This window comes from Aquarana catesbeiana, linkage group LG13, assembly GCF_042186555.1.
Source record: "Aquarana catesbeiana isolate 2022-GZ linkage group LG13, ASM4218655v1, whole genome shotgun sequence".
In the NCBI taxonomy this organism is placed as follows: domain Eukaryota; kingdom Metazoa; phylum Chordata; class Amphibia; order Anura; family Ranidae; genus Aquarana; species Aquarana catesbeiana.
In genome coordinates, this window is record NC_133336.1 from 60,755,394 (window position 1) to 60,772,217 (window position 16,824).

Genomic DNA, 16,824 nt, shown 5'->3' on the forward strand with positions numbered 1-16,824 from the left:
TTTCCACTCAGCTGCCAAGCAGTTAGCAATATTTTCATTTAAGGTGTCCTTCCCAAATAAGAACTTATTTATTCTTCTATATGAAATCTCTATTTACAGAGTGTTTAATAGTATGCTAATTACAGAATTTTGTTCTATCTCACGTGTATATTTGTTTGGATGTTTTACCCTATGTCATCATGGAAAAACTTTTTAGAATACAAAATACTTTTATTGTATAATATAATATATGTTTATGTACAATGATTATATTAAATGCACTGAGCTGCCATTACTTAGGCAGAAAAATATACATATATGGCTTGTGAGATCATAGTGTAATGAAAAATCTTACCATGGCGCAGGGCATTAAAGCAATTGCTAGTGATTATAATAGAGACTAAGTGAGCTTGTTGACTCCTTTTTATTTTTTTTTTTTATTTGTGTGTGCAATCATTGCACTATAACGGACCACCAGCTGTTTTTTCCATGTACGTAAAGGTTTGAGGGGAACATTTTTTTCTTTTTTTACTGTGTTTGTGATACCATGGCGGTAATGATGATCAAATTTAGGAGGGGTGGGGTTTGTTTGTTACTTCTAGCAAGGATCCAACCTAAAATATCTTCTAAAAAAACACTTCAGTTTTTATCCTACCTAAATTATTTTCTTGTGGATTGTGGCAAGGTTTTGAACGATAACAGGGCTTTACCACAGTCCATGTTTCGAATTAATTAAAAGTCCCACCCATGCCACAATTGTGTACAGTGTATTTATCATCTATTACTTTTACCTACTATAAGGACAGTGACACCAATATTAGTGTATGTGTAGACACCCCCCCCCCCCCCCCCCCAAAAAAACAAAAAACAAAAAAAACAACCTCTGCAATACATACACTTTTCCCCATGTTTTGTTTGCAAAAACATTGCAGGTACAGAAATACCCAGTCATCCTGCCTGAAATCCAGTGAGATTTTAAGCATGTCTGCTCTCTCTGTCCCTTTTTCAAATGCATTAATTTATCCTAGCAAAACAATCCTGCTTCCTTGGCTCCCAAGAGCCTGTCTGCACAGTGTGTTTGTGTAGAAGGGCTCTTGGAAGATGCTCTGATATAGAGGACCATGCTGATCCTTTCTCCTAGCTGCTGTCCCTGTAACAGTTTTTCAAGCTTGGTAATTACCTTACGAGGAGCGTTGTACATTTGAGCCATGCTGGAGGCCACCTTTGAGGAGTTGCTGACCCTCTAGTGAATGTTTCAAAAAATGCACAGAAGAGTGTGCATGCCCGAGGGAGCCTTGGAAGTGTTGTGATCACAGCTTTGCCATAGTTGAGGAAGCTCTCGCCTCTTGGGTTGTGGACTGGCCCATACTTGATTTGGGTTAGCAACTCAACCTACTTAAGCCATTGGATCTACTTGATAACCAGGCTATTGGAATTTTCTAATGGGGATGACTATTAAACCAGCCGGCTATGTTCTTTTTAGCTTTCATTATACTTGTGTCCACATTCTGTTCTCAGTGCCAGATTATCGAATTCTTTATTTTGGTCAAAGAACTGATAAAACATTGATATCTGCCCAGGCTTTACTTTGAGTGTTGTGGTATTCATAAACTTCACATTGGGTCCTAAAATTCAATAAGTAGAGTGCAAATGGATACTATTATTGAGAGCTTTAAGGCCCCTTTCACACGAGGCGGGCTCCGTTTCTACGGAGCCCGCCTCGGTCCGCCGGCTCAGCGGGAGATCAGTCCGTTGATCTCCGCTGAGCCGGCGGATGACAGATCCCTCTCCGCTCACTGAGCGGGGAGGGGCTTGTCAGGCGCCGCTGCCGCCTATGGAGGGATCGGACGAAAACGGACAGCGTGTCCGTTTTCGTCAGATCTCACCCGATCCGATCCGCCAGCAACGGATCTGGACGTAGAGCCATACGTCTGCTTTTAGCGGATCGGACGGGGTCGGATGTCAGCGGACATGTCTCCGCTGACATCCGACGCTCCATAGGCTAACATGGATCGCCCGTTCAGGTCCGCCGTCAAAACTGACAGGCGGACCTAAACGGTCCGATCGTGTGAAAGGGGCCTAAGGCCCCTTTCACATAGGCTGGATCTGGTTTTTCTCATCTGGGGATCCATCTGCTTGTCCGCTGCTGAGCTGAGTGGCCAGATGACAGGTCCTTGTCCAGTTATGCAGGGCGGACACACACAGCCTGCTCTATGGGCAACCAGATGTTAACAGACTGGCTGCCCGTTTACACTCAACTATCCTGTGATATGGCCAGACAGAGAGGAATGAATCCCTTTCTGTTTTTGTTGTTTTTTGGTATCTGATCGTACCCAGCGGTAGCCGGGTGTAAACGGACACAAGTCAGTTTTTATATTCGACTGCCCATAGAGGAGAATGGAGGATCCGGTCACGTCTGGCTGAAAAAAATGATGTGTAATTGGAATCCCCCAGCATGAACTAAACCCTTTTTTTGTTTTTTATTGTACCCAAGACAATCGCTAATTGAACCATTCTGTTTAAAGATCAAAACCCTATCTGACTCTCAAGTGCCTCTGAGATCTTTTAAAACTCAAAATCAATAGTATGCCTGCTTGCAAAGAAAATGGTTAACACCTCTCCAGCCGCTAGTCTCCTTGGTCCCCTTCAACTCTGGCTGGTTATTCCTGCTGGCATTCCTGCTAATTATCGTCTATTGAAATTGAGGTCAGGATGAGGGGGACCAGTGATAGCTGTGGGAGGACTCGGGTTGTTGACACTCCTGGAAGTGCCATTACAGTGGTCTTCAGAGGACAGTTTTCCATTAACCGTGTCTTTTGGTGGCAGAAGAGGTGAGATTTTACACCATTCTTTACTAGCGATAGATCGCCTGGGGTACAGTTACATCAGTTTATCAACAGGGTTGCTATAAAGCTTGTCACCTTAAATTGTGTCATAAGATTATAGGTCAGATGCCAGACTCCACTTTGAACTTCAAACTGCTAAGATAATTTGAGATTAAAGAATAAACAGTTCTTAGAAAATGATTTAAGAAAGCTAATCTTTGTACTTTCTTTTTTACTTTAATCTACATCTCATTTCAGCAAATTTAGTCCTTTTTTTCTTTGTTTACTTAAATGGCTACTGTGTGTGGCAATGTCAATGGCTCCCTCATATTTTCCATATGAATATAGAATGCACTTCAGAGAGGGAGAACAGGAATAGCAAAGTGTTTTCAGGACAAAGTGCTGACAAATCTTCCAACAGGAAATTGGCAATTAAACTTTTTTTAGACCTGAAATGGGTTCTCATGGTGCAAAATTTGGCTGGTTCACCCCAGGGACCTGCAGAATTTTGTGTGTGTGTGTGTGTGTGTGTGTAACCCTCCCTATTCAACCAAAGCAGATTATTCAATTGGCTTTCGTTGAACAGACCCACTGGAAAACCTCCTTCAGTCAGTGGCTTGCAGCATTGATCAGTATTTTCTGACAGCAGAGAGTCCCGGCTGTCAGAATACAATGTCCTGGTGTGAAAGAGTAGGTATTCCTGCATCCACCTCGCTTGTGTACAGGGATTTGTTTTTTATTTTTATTCACTTCAGTCCACTAGCTGAATGGGGGGAAAAAAAAAAAAAAGACCCGCGTACCCAGCTTAAAAGAGCATTTAGGTACCATTTGGAAACAGAAAAACGTAAGTTTGTTCCCTGTAGAGGTGGTGTTAACTTTTTTAATAAGAAGATCAACTGAACATGTAATTTGATTAGGTATGGTAAAATTGCATATGGCACTCTGGCCCTGACCCCCTGCTTGTAAAGTTATCTGGACTGGTTGTTAAAATTACCTGACTAGTGTTTGGGAAGAGAATTCTTTATTAGTCATTTTTAAATGCAGGTTTCACACACAAGAGGGGAATGTATTATATTGCAGCTTACCTATTCTTAAGGGCTTGTCCACACCAACCACTGCATGTTACAGCGGCTGGTGTGCTCTGCAATGCAATGAGATTACTGAAGTGCTGATGCACCGATCACGGTTCATTGCACTGTTCACTTTTTTTTAACCACTTCAGCTCTGGAAGATTTTACCTTCATGACCAGGCCACTTTTTGCTATTCAGCACTGTGCTACATTAACTGGTAATTGCGTGGTCATGCAACGCTGTTATTTCCTCTATCAGAGATATATATATCTCTGATAGAGGAAATAACGACCTACAATGCATTTCTGGTACAAGCTGGCCGTGCAGAATAACTTTTTAGCTACAAGTTTTTTTTTCACAATATTCATTTCAATGAAATCTAGGATGCTATGTAAAATGTGACAGAGCAGCCTTCTGAAAACTTAAAGATAAGCTAATTTAGTTTGCCAAGAGTATGGCAGGGCATACATGGTTCATTTTCTTTCATTCAACCAGTCGGTTCAAAGAAAATTAATCGATTCCCCATTCTCACATTCAAGATGCATGGGTAATCCCTCTCCTAAAGCGATTGCATTATGACGTGTTATATATATATAAACATAAAGTGCATCATGACCAGGGGTATTTGTGACTGAGGCTCGGTTCACACCAGTGCAAATCACATGAGATGTCTGTGCGATGCGATTTCAGCCATACAGATAATATGGCTGAATTTGCATCACATTCAGACCAAACTCGCACAGGACCTTTTTCTGGTCTGCACCAGAATTGGATTGCATAGGTGTTCACACCCATGCGGTTTGATTCCTATCCGAACTGTCAGGTCGCAGTGCGATATGTAAGCTGAAATGGGGGTGCTATCAACATTGTATTGACAGTCCCAGCAGTTCGCATATGGCAGTGTGAACTGCCTTGCGAATCAGGTGCGATGCGGGAACCTGCAGTGGATTCGCAGTGTTCCCGCATCGTACAAGTGTTAACCTGGGACCAAATGGAGTAAGCCGGCTTTAACATTTTATTTGGATGGCTACTAATTGCTTTCTTAAGGCCTTGTTTACACTTATGGTTGGGGGAGCTAAAAATAAGTCATTGTGTCGTGGTTTTACAACCTCCCCCGACCACTCACCTTCCTCTATTGTGGTGACCGAAGGTGGGTTACGCATGCTTTGCTTTTCTACCATGGACAAAGGTAAAAAACGGTTTGAGTATGTGGGGCCGTACCCCTGCCAAAATCAACCTATTCAAGTGATTAGGGGCGTGCTGCGACCAAGTGTAATGTATGGGGTTGTGATGCTGAGGGCTTTCAAGAGTTAAAAACAGTTGGAGAGGTGGCAACACATTGACAAATTACACCACCTGTCAAATGCACCAGATTTGACACTCAAGCTTTAGTAAATCAACCCCATTGAGGTGTGTACACAATGGGCTTCTTTCAGCACAATGCAAAACTGAAATGGCCTGCATATATGAAAAGGAGATTGCTATATCCAATGCCTCAAAAGAACACAATATTACTATGCAAAATTTGAAGCGGTAGTAAACACTGTGTGACTACTTGTACCTACAGGTAAGCTTATAGTAACGCTTACCTGTAGCTGCAAAGTATATCTCCTAAATGTTCACCATTTAGGAGATCTTCACTGTTTCTGCAGCCATTCTGAGTATGCCGTCTCTTCAGAGCGCTTTGGCCCGACTGTTGCTCCCGTGCCCAGGAGTGATGACAACGAGGCTCTGCCGTTCATGGCTGGAGCCCACGAACCCGGAATGAAGACCGGATGAAAATTAAAGCCCTGTCAGTGGTGACAGCATGCCACTGTAGGGCTTCGTTTTAAGGCAAGTCTTTGTGTGACACAAACTGCCACATTATACTCTTCACTTGCAGAGTAAACATTTTTTATTTTACTGCCACTTTAATGCTAGCAATAGTGTGCCCATTTGTTGAAGTGCAAGTTGGTGCAGTGACAGTGCATGCACCTGTTTTCTGCACCATTCTTTGTTAGTCCTAATACATCATTTGACATTGCTGAAGTCATATTTGCGAAGACCAGTATTAAATTGCTGTTAGTAGTGTTTGACACTCTGCTGTCACACCTAATGTGGAGGCTCTCCACTGCGCATGTGTAGGTCATTTTAATACTACGGGGATGATTTATAGGCAAAAATAATGGGCTTCTGATCTTGGAAAATGGCTGCTAGGTACTGTGCATATGTGGTTTATGTTTTGGGTTTTTTTTTTGTATTTGATTGTGTTTTTCTGCTGCCATTGATACAGAATCCCAGAGCCATAATTAGATCTGGGGAGAAAAAAAAATTACTATTCTTATTACCATGTCACAGTAAATTTTTTACATTCAAATGCACACAAATGATTACCTATAGTCACCTCTACTAACCATTCTACTTTATTATTTTAACTCCCACATTTCTATTTCAACCTGGAACTAAAGGAGAAACTAAAACATTTTACTTCATGTTATCTTCTCTTACATAAACTATAGGACTTACTTGACATTACAAAAAATGTGGCACTGGCCATAATAGAGAAAATATGTTCCAAACCACTATGCATTCCATTGTAAAGGCTAAATTCACCTTTAAGTAAAAAATAAATGCACATATTTATGCAGGTAAATAAAAAAAAAATGTTGCATTTATTTTTTTACACTGAAGCCTGCAAAGTATTGCACTTGCGATCAGTGGACTTGTAGTTTGACTTGGATTGATTAGTGGCTTTGCAGTTGAATGAATGATGCGACTGTGAAGGTGGTGCCCTGCTGATTTTGAATGAGACAGCGGCTGCGGGGGAGAACCCCTGCCCGCTGTCAGAGGGGGCTCAGGGGGTGGGCGAACATGTTACACACTAAATACAGATGCAACAAATGCTAACTGGTGAACTTATCCTTTAACCGGGTGTCCCCAGCAATAGGGGCATGTGTGTTTTCAGTCTCTTAAAATGAGAGTTTATAAATCTTCATAGTGACGGAGTGATATTCACTGCAAATTAAGGCTTAGGTTTACAACCTTTGGTTACTTAGGGGTTTATTTCTTTTAGACTTTTTTATTTGCTTCCTTGCCAGAACCTTGGTACAATTGCAATATGTGAACAGATTACTAGGACATGCTCACAAATATAATATTAGTCATTGTTTACACTTGTTCTTTATTGCTTGAATTAAAGCCTTTAAGTTAAAAATACATTGGCAGTGATTCTTTATTTTCTATAACTGTGCTTTTCTGGCAACTATTGCCAACAGTACGTGAAAGTATTTTAGTTGCTTTTGAATCGGCCTAGTACTGGGCCATGTGCTGTTGTGTGCACATGAGGGTTCTCCCTGTTCACTGAACTGTATGTTTTCAACTTTGAGCCACTGGATGAAATGGGTTCTCTTACTGTGCATGAAATAAGATTTGTATCTGTCAGCAGGATGTATCATATGCCTCTACTACTTTACTATTTGATAAAATAAACATTTATTGAACAAAAATAAGATGTGTAACTTGGACCAGGACATTAAACATATGATGAGCAGGCAGATGTTAAAGTGGAACTACACTGCGTCTGAGCACCACAAACCAAAAAATGCTATTTAATTAATGTTTAATATTCAAAGTAAACTCCCCCGTCCATCCATGTCTCCATGCTTTATTTTGCTGAGAAATCAATTTGAAAAACACCCCCCAAGCATTTCTAGGTGTGGCCATCTTGAATAATGGCAGATGATTCATGTAGCTTTTACTTTCTGGAGTCCATCTGCCCTCCGGCATGCAGGCAGGAGGGTGTGCTCAGCTGCGAAAACCCATCTTCTCTTTCCTCCCCCTTCCTAAAGAATCCTGGGATATGACATTTGCCTAGGCCTGGTAACCAGGAAGTAACTGAAGACCTGTCACAAAAAAAAGTAACACAAGTAAATATTATATTTTCTTATCTGTTTACTAAGGCTATTAGCATAAGGATTAAAAATATTCAGTGTTGATTGAAAGAGAAGTTCCACTTTAAGTTTTGTGAAAAATGTCGAAACCCTTAGTTTAACGAGATATACAGTTAACGGGAGAATTACAGGAGATATAACATTTAATAGTTCCCTATTTATCAAGGTGCCTGCGCTACCAAAATCTGCAAAGTAGAAGAGGAGAGCTTCCTTAATAAAAATTACTGGACACTACCAGGGAGTGTCGGACATTCCCGTTGCACTTCATGGGATCATTGACCAGCTCCTACATCTCTGTGGAACACAGTGGTGATATAAGGACTGGTATCTGGCCACAGGAAGTGTCAGATGCTAAAGATCATTTAAAGATCAGAGTTCGCCAATGTGACTGGTAAGTATTGAATATACTCTTGGCATTCATTTTATTTTTTATTAATAGATTTGCTCTAAAAGAACGGTAAGGAGGCTTATGAAAGACAGTGATACATTTTTAGTCAGATGTTTAAAGTAACAGGTTTGTGACAGTTTTAAGATAATTGGGTAAAGGATAAGGTATTTCTATAAGCTATATAAGCTATTTCTCAATGAACTGCAAGGGTGTTGGTGAGAGCTCTCGTAGTACATGAATTCTTCTGCAATTTAGTAATTGTCTGGAGGTATGGGCAGACTGAGTCTGCAGGATTCTGCCATTGCAGCATATGACATCAGCAGATGGCGGGTAAAATGCTTTAGAGGCTGCAGTGTAAAAGAAATTATACATTTTTTTTTTTTTAACCTGTAATAATTATTGTTTTGTAAGGTGAACTTATCCTTCAAGCCTTTTTGTTGAGTAAATTTGCATTCTAGGTTAGTGTGATAGAAGCTTACAGAAGGGGGATGTGCATTCCCATTACAGGCCTAATATTTTTTTATCAAACATTTACTATAGAGTTTTGCATTAAGTTTTCCTCTCTAAAAAAAATGTCTGCAAGAAGATCACTTTTCACATTTCATCTTGCCTTTAAACAAATATCGTCATTAGCATTCTAGCAACACAACAGTTCTGTGACTGTAGCCTAAGGGTGAAGGCAGTAGATGACCCCCCTCTGTTGGAGTCTAACATATGCATTCCAAAGTCATTTTCACTATCTCTAAATGTGCAGGTTTATTACGATAATACCTGACGATCCTGCCATGAACGTTTTTGTTCAGGCTAATCCTGTTATAGTGTGACAACGCTCTACACTGTCAATTACAGTCCTGCATTGTCACCTTGTCATATTGCTTTTAATGAAGTATATATCCCCCCCAATTCCAGCAATGATGTAGCTGATGCTGGAATGGATTCCTGTAACAGAAATTAGCTGCAAAAATTCTGCTGAAGATCAGCAGTGCAAAGATAAAAATAAGTCTAGGTTCACACTACATGTGGTTGCGAATTCTCTGCGGGTTTGGCACTGCTTCTAAATCGCAACCTGTTCATGCGAACCGCTTGCGCGGTGTATGTTAACCAATTCCCGACCGGCTCACGCATGTATACTGCGGCACAATGGCACTGCTGTGCGAAACCCCGTATGGGGTTCCCTTTAAGAGCCACCAGAGGGGGCTGCATGGCAGGGGACCCGATGCACATGGCCGGCGGTCACGATTGCCACCGGCCACACGCGATTGCATGCACGAGAGCCAGCACAGGGATTTGTGTGTATGAACACAGAAATCCCTGTTCTGTCAGGGGAGAGGAGACATGTTGTCTTTTCCTACTAAGTAGGAACAACGATATGCCTTCTCCCCTAGTCAGGCCTATCCCCATACAGTTAGAACACACCTAGGGAACACACATTTAACCCCTTGATCTCCCCCTAGTGTTAACCCCTTCCCTGCCAGTGTGATTTATACAGTAATCAGTGCATATTTATAGCACTGATCGCTGTATAAATGTCAATGGTCCCAAAAATGTGTCAGAAGTGTCCATACGGGAGGTATGGGCAGACTGAGACATCAGCAGATCGTGGGTAAAATGCTTTACAGGCTGCAGTGTAAAAGAAATTATACTTTTTTTTTTTAACCTGTAATAATTATTGTTTTGTAAGGTGAACTTATCCTTCAAGCCTTTTTGTTGAGTAAATTTGCATTCTAGGTTAGTGTGATAGAAGCTTACAGAAGGGGGATGTTGGATGAGATGCACTTCATTTCCCATTACAGGTCTAATATTTTTATCAAACATTAATTATAGAGTTTTGCATTGTTTTCCTCTCTAAACAAAATGTCTGCAAGAAGATCGCTTTTCACATTTCATCTTGCCTTTAAACTAATATCATTAGCTTTCTAGCAACACAACAGTTCTTCTGTGCCTGTAGCCTAAGGGTGAAGGCAGTAGATGACCCCCCTCTCATAGAGTCTAACATATGCATTCTAAAATCATTTTCAGTATCTCTAAGACCACTTTCACACTGGGGTGGTTTGCAGGCGTTATTGCGCTAAAAATACCGCCTGCAAACCGCCCCAAAACAGCCTCCGCTGTTTGTTCAGTGTGAAAGCCCGAGGGCTTTCACACTGAAGCGGTGCGCTGGCAGAAGAAGAAAAAATCTCCTGCCAGCCGCATCTTTGGAGCGGTGTATTCCTAAACCGCTCCTGCCCATTGAAATCAATGAGACAGCGCGGCTATACCGCGGCTATAGCCGCGCTATACGAGTGGTTTTAACCCTTTTTCGGCCGCCAGCGGGGGGTTAAAACCGCACCGCTAGCGGCCGAATACCGCGGTAAAACAGCGCTAAAAATAGCGCTGTTTTACCGCCGACGCCCCCTAAATGTGCAGTTTTATTACGATAATACCTGACGATCCTACCATGAATGTTTGTTTTTGTTCAGGCTAATCCTGTTATAGTGTGACAACGCTTTACAATGTCTATTAATTAAGGTCCTGCATTGTCACCATGTCATATTGATTTTAATGAAGGCTATAAACCCCCCCCCCCCCCTCCCAATTCCAGCAATGATGTAGCTGATGCTGGAATGGATTCCTGTAACAGAAATTAGCTACAAAAATTCTGATGAAGATCAGCAGTGCAAAGATAAAAATAAGTCTAGGTTCACACTACGTGTGGTTGCAAATTCGGCACTGCATCTAAATCGCAACCCATCTATGTGAAGCATTTGCACAGTGTATGTTAACCGATTACCGACCGGCTCACGCACATATACTGTGGCACAATGGCACCGCTGTGCGAAACCCTGTACGGGGTTTCCTTTAAGAGCCACCAGAGGGGGCGTGCGCCTGCTACACGGCGGGGGACCCGATGCACGTGGCCGGCGGTCACGATCGCCCCCCGGCCACGCGCGATTGCGTGCACGAGAGCCAGCACAGGGATTTGTGTGTGGTGTGAACACACAAATCCCTGTTCTGTCATTGGAGAGGAGACATGTCGTTTTTTCCTACTAAGTAGGAACAACGATATGTCTTCTCCCCTAGTCAGTCCTATCCCCATACAGTTAGAACACACCTAGGGAACACACATTTAAACCCGTTGATCGCCCCCTAGTGTTAGCCCCTTCCCTGCCAGTGTGATTTATACAGTAATCAGTGCAAGCGGAATCCCGCTTTAAGCAACCGAAATGTCATCAAGTTAAGGTATAGACCTACTTTAATATTTATCTAAAGTCAACCTTTTGGATAGTGTGTTTTTTGACCATTCCCTGCTCTATTTTATTTTTTTTCAGTGCTGAAGGTTTATATTCTTTGATTTGGCATAGAAACAGGTCCAGGTTAATGAACCGAAACTTCCATAACCCTCGGGGAAAAAGTAAAGCTCGTTTCAATCTTGAAAACCAGTTTAACACCACATTTGCTATTGACGTCTATTATTATATTTGCACATTATGGTGTCATTCTTGCTTTGGCCAATTGAAGGCCACTGATGTGTATGCCTATTGGAGTTGCAGTTGAGTCTCTTGGCACTCATCTCCATTCTTGGCATCTCACAGATGCCGGAAATGTAAACTGCCCTGTGTATGTACTGCAGTCAGTGTACACCTAACAAGAAATTGCCAGCAGACAGGAAAAGAAGTAAACGGTTATTCCAAAGGCCTAAGGTTTTTTACCTTCATGCATTCTATGCATGAAGCTAAAAAACCTGAGTGCAGTCCCCCCCCCCCCCCAATACTTACCTGTGCTCAATCTCGATCCACTGATGTGCACGAGAGCAGCTGCTCTCCCGGCTCTCTGCCGCCTCATTGGGACAGAGACAGCAGAGGGAGCTGTTGGCAGCTGCGGCTGTCAATGACAGCCGGGGTGGGGCTCGGGAGTGAGCAGCTTGCTATGGGGGCACTCAGCAGAGGGGAGGAGCTAAGGGGACCCAAGAAGAGGAGGAACAGAGCTGCTGTGTGCAAAACCGTTACGTAGAGCAGATAAGTATAACATGTTATTTAAAAAAAATAAATACATTTAGTATTTTATTCATACAGTACAAGATACATGCAGACTATTCATAGACCCTGGGTTATAGACTTACCATCAGGTGATTGGACACTGGCAAGATTTTCAGGACACACCCCCTTTGCATCCCCCCATAACCCTATACAACAAAGTGTTTTGTATAAGGTATACCACCTTTGGTGTTTTGCTAGTGTCCTAAGGTGATAGACCTCTTCTTCCGAAAGGAGAAATCACTCTTAGCTTAATTAGATTTTTATTTCCTCTTCAAGTCTTCCATTAATTCTTCACTGCCTTCTAATACAATAGAAGCAGTTGGCTGTAGGGTGCTACACAGGTCCAAAGCCATGGTCCATCTCTATGGAACCCAGACCCTAAAGACTCTTCTGGTGGTATGTGCACCATGATGGGCAAAGCTTGGACCCTATATAGGTCCAGCAGCGTGGACAGGTACAACAAGGCCACCCTGTATCTCTGACCGTTACCATAGAAACCTGGGACTATTTGGAATCCACTTTTACAGTGTAAGCTTTTCAAACTTGCCACTAAAATCCAACCACACAGACCTTAGTCTCAGGTGGATGACAAAGAGTTGCATCACACCACAGAGGTCACACACTTAACTGCCAATTCTGGCTAGAGCCCTTTTGCCATGAGGACTTTGCTACAGGACAGTCCGCCACCAGGTTGCTGTGTACTCCTTCTCAGATGTGATTATCCAATTTCTGCACCCTAGTCCATGAGTGCCCCTCAGGGTAATACCATCACCCGTAGCAATGGTGGAAACCAGGTGAACAATCGCTCTTCTGTAGGCACGCACAAAACTCATAGTGAAAAGGCTTCCCTTGCACCGCAGCAGCACCAGATTTTTAGCTCTAAAGGCATCAATAAAGTGACCCGGGGGGGGGGGGGGGTGCCAATCACCTGAAGGTACCAGCTCTAAACTTGGGGTTTATGAATATTCAGCCTGTGTCCTGTACTATATTCCCAAGATATGGAATTTACAGGCAAGTCAAATTTTTAAATTTTTTTTGGCAGACTTAACGTATACATTATTTTCCACCAAAAAAACTACCTACTGAAATTTTTTTTTTTCCACATACATTTCCAGTGTAATAATGAAGTTTGTTTGCTTCCTATGTAATGCATTACATAATTCACTATCCCATAGTAGACAATTATATTTCACTTTAGTTGCACAAGGAAAAAGATGCAATGGGGTCAATTTACTAAAATGGGAGAGTTCAAAATCTGGTGCAGCTCTGCGTGGTGGCCAATCAGCTTCTAAATACAGCTGAAAGCTGGTTGGTTTCTATGTAGAGCTGCAGCAGATTTTGCACTCTCCAGTTTAAGGCCCCTTTCAAGCGGACCTAATCGGAACCTCTATTGCTCTCTATGGAGCGGCGGATGTCAGGGGACCTCTGACCCGCTCCACCAAAAATCGGATGGGAATCCATTCCCCATCTTTCTAGCGGATCGGATGACAGATGGAAACTGACAAGCGGTTCATTTCCATTCAACCGCCCCATAGAGAACAGCATGCTGTGTCTGCTCTGCATAACGGAGCAGACATGGACCTGTCATCCACCTGCTCAACAACAGAAATCAGAGGACAGGTTCCCCACTGACCAGGTGAATCCGCTACCGGATTCTGCCCCTTGTGAAAAGAGCCTTAGTAAACCCCAGTAACTGCACTTTTGTAGTGTGGACAAATATGTACCCTTTTTATACCATAATGTTCACGGTTTGCGTGTTAGTGATAACTAGTGTTATCATTAACCCTAAACTTGACATACCTAAAGAGCGCAGGAAGTCACTGACAACAAGACCGTTTTCCTCATTAGTTTGGGGTAAAATTTGCTTTATCCTGCCAGGCAACATCTGTTGGGGACAAATTAAATTTCTTGTTTGCAAAGTACTTGCTCCTTGTGTTTGATTGTTACTACGCTAAAAAGAGGCAATACAATATACACATGGGGGGGCCTCCTTTGCTGACCTTCTAAAAATGCTAGTTGCCTGGCTGCCTGATTTTGATCGTTTCTGTATAAACTCGAGCACTTGACATGTAAATGTGTTTTTAAGAAAAAGATCTAATTGTTTGTTAATATGACTATGACTTCACTGAAAAAAAGCACAAAACTTATGCTTATGATAATGATTGCTAAAAATAAATAAAATGCTTTTACAGTAATGGAACCGAGTGTTGTCTGATTCTTCCTCAAAGCCAAAAGTCACTGCTGGACTTGACAATAAACTCCAGTTTAAAAAAAAATTCTATTGACGCGTGTATTCCTAATTTCCAAATATTAACTTCTGTTGCTCTGTCTCCTCCAAATCTACATTTTTTTTTTTTACTTCAATTAATAAATTATTATTCTGGTCAATGAAATAAATGCCCAAGTGCTTGACACTCCTAAACACATTTGCAAAAAACGCATCTTTGGTGTATTTTTGAAGCCGCTTTTCTCCTGCCAGGAGAAAGGACTCTTTATTTATGATCTAGTGTATAATGCTATCTACTCGGTGGAACCTTGGCAAAAATTCCTTTATTGACTACATATAAAATGACACAGCATTAAAATGCAATGTGTTTTTGGCTTGCACAGCCTTCCTCATAGCGGTTATGGCCCAGGGATGTCAAACTGGCCGCCCTCCAACTGTTGCGGAGCTCCAAGTCCCATCATGCCTCTGCTTTTGGGAGTCATACTTGCAACTGTCAGCCTTGCATTGCCTCATGGGACTTGTAGTTCTGCAACAGTTGGAGGGCTGCCAGTTTGACACCCCTGTTTATGCTATGAGGAAGGCTGTGTAAGCTGAAACGCGCTGCATTGTTGATGCTGTGTCATTTTATATGTAGCCAATAAAATAATTTTTACCAAGAGTACACAGAATAGCTGGCTTTATACACTATTGACTTGTGTTTTGGGAGTTGAACTCCCCAGCCAGAGCACTGGTCTCCAGCATTTGAATCCTGCAAATAACAGTTGGGTAAGATCTGCTATATTCTTTGTTTATGATAGGTCCTCTTTAAGGACAAGCACATTCTGAACACAGGCCTCAGTTATTAGTAAGCCATGGTTTCTCTGTAAACAGAAGGCTATTGTCTCTACAACAGCTGCCGGTACAGCTGTCTGGCTGCTTACATATCCTACAAAGATACAAAGTCTGTCACAGCTGCTTATTCTCAGTTTTTGTCTTGTTTCATTCTCCTTTTAAAGTTAAAGCATGGCTTTTCTAAGCGAAAAAAAAATGCCTCCAGGTCAGCATTATACATATTCCTATTGTTATTGCAGATGTTTATCTGCTTTCTTTCTTCAGAAATTGATCTAGGCTTTTGTTTCCTAAAAGTGACAGCTAAGTATAATCAGTTTATTTTTCTATTCATTCTCATTGTTATAAGAGGCTGTAGCCCCGGCAATAAGTAAAAATCTTTGGTTGGGATGGTATATGTGCATAAGTACAGACTTTGGAGGTACTAACATATAAAGCGGTATTATTATATAGGATTTATATAGCGCCAACAGTTTATGCAGCGCTTTACAACTTGAGGGTAGACAGTACAAGTACAATACACTTTAATACATTAGGAATCAGAGGGCCCTGCTCCTTGAAGCTTACAATCATTAGACCCCTTTCCAAGCGGATCCTCCTGCTCAACGGGGGGAAACTGTCCACTGATCCCCGCTGAGCAGGCAGATGATGGGTCCATGTCACGAACAAGGCCTGCTATTCTTTATAGGAGGTTAAATGGAAATGGACTGCATGTCCGTTTCCATCAGATAATCATTCGATACACCGGACGGATGGCGAACGTATCCCCATCCTTCTGTTTTTAGTGGATTGGATGCTGGCAGGTGACAGTGGATACATGTAGACAGCGGACACATTAGAGTGCCGTTAATTTGTACAAAGGACCCCCAAAAGGACTAAGACTATGTTTGCAGTAATACATTATTTGTACTAGGCCCAAATTTGAAAAGGACCCCCAACATACACTTTAAAATCTCACAAGGACAAGGTTAGACTATCATTTATATACAGAAAAAACACCTCAAAAAGATTATTTGCATTAAGTACTCAAAATCAATTTTAGAATGTAATTTATTTGCAGATAAAGCCCCAAAAGATTGTTGTGCTTATATACGCAGTGTTCAGTTAATTGAACTAGACCCCATCTTGAGCAGGACTCCTAACAGCCATTGTAAAATCTAGAAATCAACATCTGAGTCATTCATTTGTAGATTGAAAAAAAAAACCCTTTATGGTTAGTAAAATATTATTTGTTCTAGTCTAGGACCTATTTTAAACAGGACCCCTAACAGCCACTTTTAAATCTATGAATCAACATTACGGTGACATTTTTCCCTCAGAAAAAAAAGCTGTAAAAAGATGGAAAAAAATATGCCAAAAAGGTGCCTGTGTTTTGCAGTATTTCATTATTTGCACTAGGTGCCAAATTCAACAGGACCCCCAGTAGCCATTATAAAAATGGAATGCAATTTTAGTCTCATAAAAAAAACACCCAAAAATATTGTACCCACAAGTGCACAGTATGAAATTATTTGTACCAAGGTCAAATTTTAACCCCAGCCACTTTAAAATGTAGAGATCA

The 16,824-nt window shown here is 41.7% G+C and overlaps 1 protein-coding gene and 1 long non-coding RNA gene across 3 annotated transcripts in view; both read left to right on the forward strand.

Moving 5' to 3' along the window:
- The window catches only part of WDR89 (WD repeat domain 89), a 118,198-nt gene that overhangs the window by 44,344 nt on the left and 57,030 nt on the right, over positions 1–16,824 (forward strand). The gene's annotated exons all lie outside the window — the stretch shown is intronic.
- Positions 821–13,108, forward strand: LOC141116989 (uncharacterized). Its single transcript, XR_012237078.1, has 2 exons — positions 821–1,656; positions 2,064–13,108. It is a non-coding gene; the product is annotated as an uncharacterized lncRNA (long non-coding RNA).